The sequence below is a fragment of the Ctenocephalides felis genome, unplaced genomic scaffold (assembly GCF_003426905.1).
Source record: "Ctenocephalides felis isolate EL2017-DRISC unplaced genomic scaffold, ASM342690v1 CF-g0.4_SCAFFOLD_01886, whole genome shotgun sequence".
In the NCBI taxonomy this organism is placed as follows: domain Eukaryota; kingdom Metazoa; phylum Arthropoda; class Insecta; order Siphonaptera; family Pulicidae; genus Ctenocephalides; species Ctenocephalides felis.
This window is the reverse complement of record NW_020538040.1, coordinates 86,209,332-86,222,640: the sequence shown is the minus strand read 5'-3', so window position 1 is coordinate 86,222,640 and position 13,309 is coordinate 86,209,332.

Below are 13,309 nucleotides of genomic sequence, written 5' to 3'. Positions count from 1 at the left end.
AATAAAAACGTGCCCGTCGGGGAGTCCGTGCCGGGCGCATTGTCGAAACGTCAATCCTCCTAGAGGAGTCATATTTTGATAATATTTTTATTATCAGTACGACTTTTCAACGGGTTACAAGGATATTATTAGAGGATTAGAAGGGCACTATCGGAGATAATCTTTTTGACTTCATGAGGTCTTATAGTTGAATATTTAACCAACATTTACAGCTGTTATTATGTCATAAAGCCATGGAACGGTCGTATCTTTCTGGGTTGCGTAAAGCACGATGGGCGGCGATGTATGGTTGCAAACTATGCAGAATCGCACGGACATTGGCGGTCTCATTGTCACCGACACCACATTCTAAAGACGTCGCAGTGCGGCCCTTTGTCTGTGCGGTGACTGCATTTGACGCATCGCGATGGGCGACTGACATCTATTGCCCGCAACATTCGAGAAAAATTGAGTTTTCACGGAAACACTGGCTGCTATGTGATAACACAATTAGTCACACTCATGAGGTTTACCAAGGTAATAAAATTGACAAATTGGACATATTTATGAACTCACTAAAATACATTTATGGAATATTTAACTTGGTGATGAGGTCTATAACATGAATTTGTGAAGTCAAAGTGTAAATAAGTATTCAAAAGAAATAAAAATATTGTATTTTATTAAAAATTGGTAATACTATATAACTCTTTTTATTGTTTTTGACAAGCAATCAGAACTTAAGAGTCCTATAAGCTTGGGCTAATTTGACTTAACGTAGGTTTTACAGATTGCAACTCAAATAGTTGTCTCATCTATGTGTGGTAAGTTTTATCACAGAGCGGTTAAGAGCGACGGGACTTGTTTCAAAGGTCCCGGGTTCGATACCCGCTTCGAGCAGCCTGTTGTCAGGCAGCAGTGACAACGATTTTCACTTGGAAATATAGATAGTAACATGTTTCCAAGTGAAAATAGCCCTCACCCGGCATTGCTGCACCAATAAAAATACTCGCCCTATTACATAAATTGTAATAATAATATATCCTATAGAGATGTGACAACTGATTGGGTTGCTATCTGTCAAACAGACTAGTATTAAGTCAAAATCAGCACAACACCTTATAGGACTATTAGGTTCTGATTGCTGTTCAAACTTAAAAAAAAAACAATATCTGTAATAGGTCTAATATTTTATTGATGCAGCAATGCCGGAGGAGAATCATTTTCACTTGGAAGTATTGCTAACTATATTTTCTAGTGAAAACGGATACACTACTGCTTGGCATCAGGCTCCTCCAAGTGGGATCGACCCGGAGACTGATTCTTCAGCCGCTCTAGCCACTTACCTATGAGTGCTAATTATAAGATGCTCGAAATTCAAAATTAGCTTAAGCAGTTAACTGTGATTGAAGAATATACTTGTCATGAAGAAGTGGCAAAATTTTGTTTATTGACGAATATATTCGCTATGCGTATAAAAACAAGATCATTCATAATTTGAAATTTTAAAAAAAAAACAATCTTCTCAAATATCGAGTCGTTTATAGTTTTTTGAGTCTATAACTTCAGAAGATAAGTAGTTGTAAGTGGCATTTTACCTTAGGCAGGTTACATAAACTTCCCATATACCCAATCAATAAAAATTATTTTTTTGCTATTTTTTTATAATTTTATTTGAACAGCGATCAGAACTTATGTGTTCTATGAGCTGTTGTGAATAATATCTTACAAACTACGTTTGTTTTATTATAGATGGCAACCCAGACAGTTGTCACATCTCTGTTTGATAAATTTTTATTGCAATCTCTGTAATAGGGCAAGTATGGTGCAACAATGCCGGGTGAGGGCTATTTTCACTTGGAAACATATTGCTATCTATATTTCCAAGTGAAAATCGTTGTCAATGTTGCCTGACAACAGGCTGCTCGAAGTGGGAATCGAACCCGGGACCCCTGAAACAAGTCCCGTCGCTCTTAACCGTTTACCTACGGGCGAGCCCTTTTTGCTATTTAAATAACATTTTCACTGTTTATTTTGAAAATATTCTTGCTTTCCATCAAAAGCTTTATTATTATTACACATTTACATGTATGATATTTCCTTAAAGTCAATCCGTTTTTAGTTCAATACGTATGAAGAATGCATAATGTATACATACTCGTGTTAAAAATTAGGGTAAAGTGATAAAAAAAAATTAACTTGTTAGTAAAATATTCGATATCTTAGTAGCACAAAACTGTGGGCACTGTTCGATGTAAGTACATCACAGTAACTGGTAAAATATAAAAGTACTTAAAAAATATCAAAGAAACACAATCTGCAATGTAAACCACGTAGTTCCTTCTATAACTTCAAAAATTTAGGATGCGTCTTTTTAAATTATAAATGATTTTTCAGGTTCGGATAAGAATTAATTTAAATTGTTTTGCAATCGCGATTATGATCTAAATCGCCATTCGCTAAATTGTTATGAAAATAAATCTGTCAAATAAACCATGTTTCATGAATCAGCAATTATTTTTAATTTATAAATTTTCAATTTTCGTGTATATCAAACAATCATGCAGTAATAATTTTATATTTTAAATTCAAAAGCTAAAGATTATCACAATGCAAGTGTATTTAAGGTAACAAATTCTGGCAAATATTTTAAAATAATTCTTGGCTTGAAAAACTATTTTATTTACTTACAATGAGATTAGAAATATAATAAGATGTACGCAGGGTCCGCCATCTAATTTTTTTTTTTAATTTAGTTCTAAGAATATACAGTTCTTTTTGTTTTTAAATTATTTTTCATTATTAACCGGAAAATTTGTACTTTCCAATTGAGAAAATATTTAGTAATTCTTTATAGCATTTTCAAAATACATAGATATAACTAGCCATGATAATCCAACAAAATGATGAACATGTAGCATCGCAAGCAAAGCTACAAACTAAACATATTATATTTTCTAAAAATACCGCGGACAACGACTCTAGAAAACAGTTATTACGCCTTGTTGACCAAATAATAAATTAATTTGAATAAATACCTTGTGAATATAAATAACAATATCTGCGGTACTGTAATAATAATCACGTAGTTTATGACGGGCGCACCGCAATCATTTTCAAGCACTATATCACTTGTAAATTAATAAACTTTATTATATACACATGTCCGAAGTGCAATAAAGTTGCCTACGTGCACGCATACCTGTTCCAAATTTAGAAATAGAGATAGACGATCTTAAATCACAGGATATCTGCCCAGGTCGGAGAAGTGGAGCACATTGCTTATGTCAGTGTTCAATTTAGTATGAAATAATATTTTGAATTTTAAATCTACCGAAAGTATTACATGGATCTACCTGCAGTATTAGTGCATCATGCATTCGTCAGACTATAATTAGGAAAGTGGCATGAGTCAACATTTGAAAAAAAATGTTTGATTACTAATTTTACACCATAATGTTTTAAAATGATTTTATAGAATGTAATTTTAACGATTGTCGAAATAACCTTTGTACTTAGTTTGTAATTTTGATATGGAAATGTTCCAATCGTAAGACAATTTAAAAAAAATATAATAATGTTTAATATAATAAATATATACATACAATAAATGCGATAGTGTGATTTAAAGCATCCATACTTTTATAATATTATAAAAATACTAACTTTCAAAATAATATATTTTTATAGAGATGATATAAACAAATTTCAAGTGTTTCAATTAATTAGCATAGATAAAAATGCTATACATTAAATAATATCAAATAAACGATAGAGTCCAAAATTTTAATGTCGAATTAGTTTAATAAAAATAAAAATGGTTAAGCAAAATACTTGTTATTGGCTCTGAGCATTACTAATAGGTATTTGAAGTCGATTGATCATCAATTAAATGAAAACAGACATTATAATATTTAGGACACAAAATCAAGCTATCGGTTTAATTTTGACGTCTTTCATAGCCTAATTTTTCAAACATTTGTTTTGAAATTTATTTTCCGTTACGTTCCGAAAAACTAAACTAATACTAAATACAAACTAATTCTAATACAAAGAACAGGTTCCAAAAATTTAAAAAAAAACATGTAACATAATTTTGTAATGAATATCAACATATTTATTAAATTGACTTAAAGTAGTATATATTAAATACATTAAATGATATTTTCCACTTATTGTTAAGATGTTCTCATCCATTGAGCATTTTTCTGTACAACGTCCAAATCCATGGTCTATTTTTTGCAAAAAATCTACTTGCAATTGCTTGCTTTTATTTACTAGGTCTTTATAAATTTTTGGTTGATGCTGAGACTATGCAAAGAGTCCTTTATTAAATTCTTGTGTTTTATTTTGAAGGATCTTCATTTAAGAAATATGCCGAGGCCCTTTTGTAGATAGAACAAAAGCGGTCGAATGAAAAATTCGAGGTATCTTTTGCACTAATTTTATCACATTTATTGAGCTAATGTACCATGATTTACTGATTTCACTAATTTTGAATTAGATATTTTGAATAAGTTTTACTATATTTCTCATCTTATTTTGCTACATTTTCGAAAAAAGCTGAAACCATGCTATAAAAATGCCGGGTTGTAAGAGGGATGTTCACAATTCGATTTATACGAGGATATTATAAATAACGATCAAAACTTAAGAAATCTATAAGCTATTGTGATGATTGGACTTCACTAATATGTCGATTTTTATAGATTGCAATTCAAATACATAGTTATCTCATCTCTATATGATAAATTATGTTATTTCAATTTCCGTAATAGTGATGAATTTGCATTGATGCAGTAAGGGCTAATACTTGGAAGCCAAAACCGATGTCTTTGCAAACAGTCAATTTTAGTGTTATTTTAAGAAAATATGTTATAATAATAACATGCTAGAACTTTGAAGTAAAGTAGCATTACACAAAAAAATCACTCCAATAAAGTTTACAAACAAACTCCAGTAGCATTAACAATACAGAAAATGCAGATACCATTACGAATTTCGTGTAAATTTTACAAATTCACGGAACGAAATAATTGAATGTTGACTTCGCATGAAAATGTATTTCTGGGGAAAAATTGTATATATGTATGAAGGCGGAACGAGCCTGGAACGTAATTTTTTTAAAACTACGGACGAAAGAGAAAAAATACTCCCGTATTGTCACAACAATAAAAACATAAAATGATTAAATCGGCCGTCGGCTACCGATTCTCTTACTTAATGCCCAAATCTACGCGCGCTGTAAAATCATTAAGTTGTAAAATGTAACAAAAACGCTTTGAAACTACTTCCATGATGTCAAGAATTGCACTGAAAGTATACCAGTGGTTCTAAAGAAAAATTCTGAAAAATACCAATATTAACAATTAGTAGATACTATAGTAGTAGAGAATTAGTATAATTATTAAATTATAAAAATTATATAATTCAATTTAATATAATTATTATTTCATATCATTATTTGATATTTTTTCTTACGTTGTTATAATTTTTTTTTGCACGTCTCATAGCATAAATTCTTAAGTAATTTACTGTTCTAATATTAGGAGAATAATAAATAAAAGAAATATTATATCTAGAAAGTTTTATCAAAATCATTTCTACAACTTACGAACGTCAAAATACATTTAACAATTTAATAGTTACTTAATATGAAACAAATTATATTATTAAATATTATAATTAAATTAATAGCGCAATGAAGTTCTGGTAAGTTTATGCATGAGGCTAATTCAGCATTTTAATACTCAATTTAGGAATTTGTAGTATAAAAGTTTTTCTATTTTTATATGGAATTGCAGAGCATAAATGGGCTATATTTAATTAACCCCTTCGCTTACCAGCTAATATCCAAATTTACGGGCCAAAAACGACACTAAGGTCGGCCGCACGCAGTGGCATAAACGACTTGGCTCGGCGTTCGAAACTGTACAAATCATAAAATTCCTGTAGTTGTATATACACGTGCTCGGTACAATTAACTTTACAAGATGTTTGATAAATAATTACATTTATTCTTGAATAAACTGAAAATTGATTATTACAAATATATAAATTTATACATATAATTATAAATTTATATATTTGTGCGAAAAGTATGTCACTACCACTGTCAGTATTACTGGTAGCAAAGTCATCACTGCTATGTAATTCATCACTAATTTTTTCTTGAAGACATTATAGTGTGTATTTTTTTTTAAAACTTCTTACAAACCATGTATGTATATGCTTCACCAAGTTTCGGAAATGTATCATTTATGTTTCGTCCGGTAGACTTGCGACGACTCTGAGGCGTCATATTTGTGTTTGGGCCTAATACCTTGCGACGCCTCTGAGGCGTCATATTTGTGTTTGGGCCGATAATCTTTGGACGCCTCTGAGGCGTCTTTGTAAGCGAAGGGGTTAATATCATATGGTCCAGTATTTTTAATACTACGAAATTAAACCATGTAGCTTGTGGTACGTATAATAATTTGTTCGTATAATATGTTCAACGTTTGCAAAATAATATTATCTTTTTATACGAATTTTATTTAATCGATCATCAAGTTTGAGAACCTTCAAGACGTGCCAAGGGTGCGCGTTTAGAGGATCATTAAAATTGACTTCTTTGACTAGAATAAGGGGATGATTTCGTTACGACATGCAGTAAAATTCTGCTGTCCCATTTAGTAGTTCTGAAGAGCGATTTCTCGGATGGTTATATGTTTATAACTGTCGCTGTGCGTACTGTATACAAATGTACAGGAATTTATATGTATGTATGTATTTATGTGTGTATATTACTACGGCATTCCCGTCGATATGATATATGGCCGATAATGGCATAAACTATGCGCAAATATCTCGAAATTGGCCTCTCATGCACTACCCCTATGGGGGTGAACGAAAAGCATACATTTTGTCTCGTTCATGTTTATTACTTTTTCCTGTTAAAGCAGTTATCGATTTTTCATTCCATATATTACGATAAGTAGAGATACTTTTAAATCTAAAAGGCCGTTTTTCTTTAGGGTAGTATTTTAAAATTTTATTTCTACTTTTTTTTTTTAATTAAAAGTGAACTAATGCATATGTATTTTAATCAATAATTTAAATAATACGCATAAGTTAAATGACCATTGTTAATTTCACCGTTGTTATTTGCAACAAAACTGCTACTTTTATTTGGGAATAAGTATTTTTATTTTTCTCTTATGGTAAGTTACAGTAATCGCAAAATAATCAAAAATGAAAATTTTTGCATGTCTACGTTTTAGGGTTTACTGCACATTTTTACAAAAAGGATGTATGTGTGATGTGTGTGGACAGTAAGTATGTATGTATATGTTTGGATACAAATTTTAGTCTACAATTTCGAGGCACGGACAATTTGATTTGAACGATTCGAGAAAATCATTCGATTTCTTCCTATTGATAGGGAAACGTGCTGATTGCTTTTTGGAAAAAGCAGGTCCAGCCGTTTCAAAGATGCAGAACAAAATGTAGAAAATAGCAATTCAGTTTTTGAGAGAACGGAGCGTCTAATTTGAATGATTCAAAAAAACATTTCACTTGTATTGGCAGAATAAAGTATTGATTAAATTTCAGAAAGACAGGTCCAGTAGTTCTAGCGATTCAATAAAAAAAGGTAAATTATAAAAAAATGAAGATTAAAATTGCTAATTAGACATATGCATATCAAGTTAGCAAATATCTTATAGAGAATTAAATCAGTACAAATTTTGTTTACATTTCTAAGGGTTCCGTACCAATATTTATAATTTTTAACAGTTAGACTCTGCTATGCGGCGCTTACACGCTTCGATATTTCATTATTTTTAAAAAAAATTCTAAGTTGTCAAAACATTTCAAAATTTAAAAAAAAACTACATGTTTATCAAAAATGTCAAAAAGAATTCAAAATTTTCAAAAAAAATAAAGCTTTTCAAATTTTTAATTTACGGTTCGAGAGTTTCTGCAGTTTGCCTTAAAGCACGATGCCATGCACCGCTATTTTTATATAATATAAATTATTTTTTATAATTAAGTTTATTTTTTTACAGAGACATCTCAAGCAATAAATGTGTATATATGACTCACGAATGTTGTTTGAATTATAACTTAACATAACAAAAGCTCTGTCTGAAAATTAGAACTTTGCAATAATATCGCATCCCAATTTTAAATTGTTAATATTATTAAAAAATTTTTTAGATATATACTTGTGCTACAATCTTAAAAAAAAAAACGAATCTCAAAAACCCAAGCATTTTACCCATTAACATTAACCATTTTACCTAAATATATTCATCAAGCAACCCGCATACGAATTGCGAATTCTTTCAAAATCCTATTATAATTACACCTAACTATTCGAAAAAAAAATCTGTTTTCGTTTATGTTGTTCTTAGAGCTCGCGCTTAAAGGTACACAAACAAATAAATAGAAACAGATTAACCCCAAGCTTCTAGACTGTGTCAACTTCTCGTGTACCGTCTCAAGCGAATCGTGTTTAGGGTAATCCCATTTCTGACAACTGGCGTCAAGTGTCAACATTGACATCTCAGTCCATGATCATACGATGTTAACGGAATTAGACCTGGCTTAACCTGGCTGTGTGCAAATAAACAAGTTATCAGCGCTCGTACCCGGATTAACGTAATCCGATACTGCGCGACTATCGTTCTGCCCAGGGATAGACGGAGAGCGGAATTCAAGTAGTACAACTTTAAACATCTTGTTTAAAATTGTAATGTAATTTTTATACGAAAATATATATATTTAAAAGTTTATACTAAAATATGTATATATTTTTTTAAACATTGAAAATTTTTTTTGAACTTTGAAAAATTTGATTTTTGAGAATTTTGAAATTTTTAAAAAAAGTGAATTTTTAAAAAAAGTGAATTTTTAAAAAAAGTGAATTTTTAACTTTTTCCAAAGCAATCGCAAAATATTGAAGCGCGTAAGCGCCGCGTCGCAGTCTAACGGACAAACAATGTTACAGAACCCATAGAATAAAAAAATTACTTATTATTAAAATCTCTATATGTGATAATTTGATGTGCATATGTCTAATGATCATTTTTGATCGCCAGATGGCATTTTTATTTACTTTTTTTGCTCGATCTCCGGAACCGCTTGACTTTCCTTCCCAAAAATTTGATCAGTTTTTTATTTTGTCAATATAAGTAAAATGTTTTTTGAAATATTAAAAACGGATGCTCCGTTCTCTGAAAAACGGAGTTACCGTTCTAGGCACATTTTGCTCCGTATCTTCGAAACGGCTGGACTTGCCTAGTCCAAAAACTAATAAACACGTCTCCTTATCAATAAGAATCGAATGATTTTTAAATCATTAAAATCGATTGAAGTGTGTTCCCAAGATCGTCGACGAAAATTTGTATCCGAACACACATACATCAACTTTTTCTGAGGTTTGCCATAATGTTCAGAAACCTTTAAACGAAAAGATATATAAAAATTTGCATTTTCGTTTTTTTGCGATTACTATAACTTACTCTACGGGAAGTTAATTAAAAACACAAAAATACCTAAAATATTAAGATTAAATAATGTTTTTTTTAATCTTTACATATTAATCTATTTATACTTGATTTGTATATTTCAATTATTTTACGCAGAATAATAAAAAGTATATCAAATTTTTAAAACTCGACTTAATTAAGTGTAAATTATTTGAATAAATGTTAATTGAAAAATACGAAAACTAAAATATAGTTGAAGTTTTCTGACAAATTGGCAGAATTTTTAAGTTCTAAAATTATAATAAAAAACATTTAAAAAAATTCAAACAGGATTTTGTATTAATTGTAAGACATAATATTAATTCAAACTTTCATTAATAGTAGCCTTCTACTTTTCACCTAATTTAAAAAAAAAAGTTTAGTTTTGTATGAATACAAATAAATTATCTTATCTTTAAAAGATAAATTACTAAAACTTTAGTTGTGTCATTTATTGCTGCGTCTAAAGTTATTCGAAGGGGTAGTATGATTAGTTGTTTTTACTGTAAATAAAAAACAAAACTAAGGAAAACTAAATATGTAGTTCAATATACAAATGCTAGGATGAAAATCAGTTCTTGCAGTACAACGGAATTTTTTTTAATATGATGTATTAGAAATGGTATGAAGACAACCGCAACAAAATGAATGTGTAGTTTTATATATTCGTATAATAGTAACAGAAATTCCAGATAAAATAGCAATTGAACGTAAACATTTATCACCAAAATAGACATGTATTTTTATTGCTATGTCGTCAATCAATACATTCATAGTTATAGTTCATTATTCATAAAAATCATGTCTACTGTTAATCACATGCGTATATTATAAAGATATTCAATAGCATGTATTACTTTTTTAACTTCCCGTAGGGCAAGTTATAGTAATCGGAAAAAAATCAAAAATGAAAATTTTTATATATCTTTACGTTTCAAAACCTTCTGAACATTTTGGCATACCTTAGAAAAAATGGATGTATGTGTGTGTGTTTGGATACAAATTTTCGTCGACGATTTTGGGAACACGGATAAAGCGATTTGAATAATTCAAAAAACATTCGATTTGTATTGATAAGGAAATGTGCTGATTAGTTTTTGGCAAACGGTAAAAAAATAATTTTTGGTACGGAAAGTTCTTGCAATTTGCCTTAAGGCACGATGCCATGCGCCCCACTAATTAACTTCCCGTAGGGTAAGTTATAGTAATCGCAAAAAATCGAAAATGAAAATTTTTATATATCTTTACGTTTCAGAGGTTTCTTAACATTTTGGCATACCTTAGAAAAAATGGATGTATGTGTGTGTGTGTGTGTGTGTGTGTGTATGTGTGTGTGTGTGTGTGTATGTATGTATGTATGTACGTGTGTGTATGTATGTGCGGATACAAATTTTCGTCGACGATTTCGGGAACACGGATCAACCGATTTGAATAATTCAAAAAACATTCGATTCGTATTGATAAGGAGACGTGCTGATTAGTTTTTGGCGAAGGCAGGTCCAGCCGTTCCAAAGATACGGGGCAAAAAGTGCCGAAAACGGTAACTCAGTTTTTAAGAGAACGGAGCGTCCGATTTTAATAATTCAAAAAACATTTGACTTGTATTGACAAGATGAAGAATTGATCAAATTTTCATGAGGGCAGGTCTAGCGGTTTCGGAGATCTAACGAAAAAAGTAAAAAAAAATGCCATTTGGCGGTCAAAAATGATCATTAGACATATGCACATCAAATTATCAGATATTTTATAGAGATTTTAACAATAAATATAAATTTTGTTTGCATTCCTATGGGTTCCGTACCAATATTTATTCGTTAGACGGCGACGCGGCGCTTACGCGCTTTGACATTTTGTCTCTATGCAGTTAAAGCAGTACGATTGCTTTGAAAAAAGATCTTCCAAAATATGCCAAAATAAAGAAAACATTATTTTTTCTAAAAAAAATTAAAAAAAAAAAAAAAAATAGATTTTTTTTTGAAAAAAATTTTTTTTCAAAAAAAAGTAATTTTTTGTTTAATTTATAGTTTCTCAAAAATTTTATTTTTTGAAGTAAATTTGTTTTAAAAATGTCAATCGTTTTAAAAAAATAATAATTTTTGGTACGGGAAGTTCCAGCAATTTGCCTTAAGGCACGATGCCTTAATTGCCTTAAGACAGAATTCCACTTACAGCTAGTTTCAGAATTTATTTGAAATAAATAACTATCTCATTTTACCAGCCGCAAAATATATTGAATATTTTTTCCACGAGCGCCCGCTCTTTAATGAAGACGCGTTGATCCCGCCGAAGAGGAATCCTTGGCAGTAAGTGATATGCGTCCCGATCTCCCTTGTGAAGCCTGACAACAGCTTAAGGAAAATTAGCCAGACCTCACTGGATTCGATTTAACAACTGAGAGTAAATATTTTGTTGTAAGACTCTTGACGAGAATTGATCCTTTTTTAGTAATCCAAAATACTAATTAAAAATGTGACCGTATTTTTGAAGGTGTGCGTTTTCAACAAATTCATTACGTCGAACAATATTAATAGATAATATTATTGTATGTCAAAACTAAGATTATTGCTAAATATTTTGAAGATGTAATTATAGCCATGATTCACTTTGCTAATATTGTATAGGGCTGCGTTAAAATGTTATAAATTTATGTATTATCTTACGTGTAATAATAGTGTCATACGATTTTCACTTGGAAATATAGATAGCAATATGTTTCCAAGTGAAAATAGCCCTCACTCGGCATTGCTGCACCAATAAAAAGTCAGCCCTATTAGATTAAGACTAATAACAAAATCATCAAATATGGATGGATTAACCATTGGGTTACCATCTAAAAAATGCGAAGTAAGGAGAAGTTTCAGCCCAACAGCTCATAGGACGTAAGGTTCTGATTGCTGTTAAAAAAAAATAATAATAATAATAATAGTGTCATTTTAATTATAGACGTTGTAACAAAGTGTTTTTTTATCTCTGTAACTACCTCAAGGTATTATTTCACACGTGAAATAGGACCCATTTCAATGTGCCAATTTATCAACTACCAGTTTTCAAACGCCTTGATGATTATAATAATTATAATGAATGAGAAATAATTTGCTTTCGTACTCAAATCATAAATATCCATAGTTTAATTTCAAATAAGATGCTATCTCTCTATTTGAATAAATTAAAGCTAATCGAAAGGTATGTTGAACAAGAATAAAAACGCATGACAATTTATCAAACAATAATAAAAATGTTGATAAACCAATTAAATTTTGTAACCAAGTTTCTGGGAAATAAATTTTAAATCACAAAAGATGACAAGTAAAATTGTATATAATATGTCAAAACTTACTTCAACAAAACTTGAAAGATTTTTTAGAATCACAATCCACCTATGATGAAGATATCAGCAATTGTGTTATTTTACTAGATGGTTGATTAGAAGACAACCTGGTAGTTGTGCTTTCAAGTTGTGAAACATTTTTAACATAATTTTTGACTCTTTATTCATTTGCAGTTATTCCGAAACTATCAATTACTATTATAATTATCAGAATCATAGTATTTTTAATAATAAAACTGAGCAAAAAAAAGTTACATCTTACAATATTAAAATATGAATATAGAGATGTTTTATACAAATTCAAATTCAATATAAGAAAAATATGTGAAAATTAAACGCAAATAGAAAATACTGAAAAAAACTGGATCTTTTCTAAGTGCCCAAACCAAGAAAAGTATAGAAGATACTTATTAGGTCAGCAGGCAGATAATAATGTAGTAGATCTATTAATGCATCAGTAGTGATACTATGGCTTGATATCAAGCTGGCC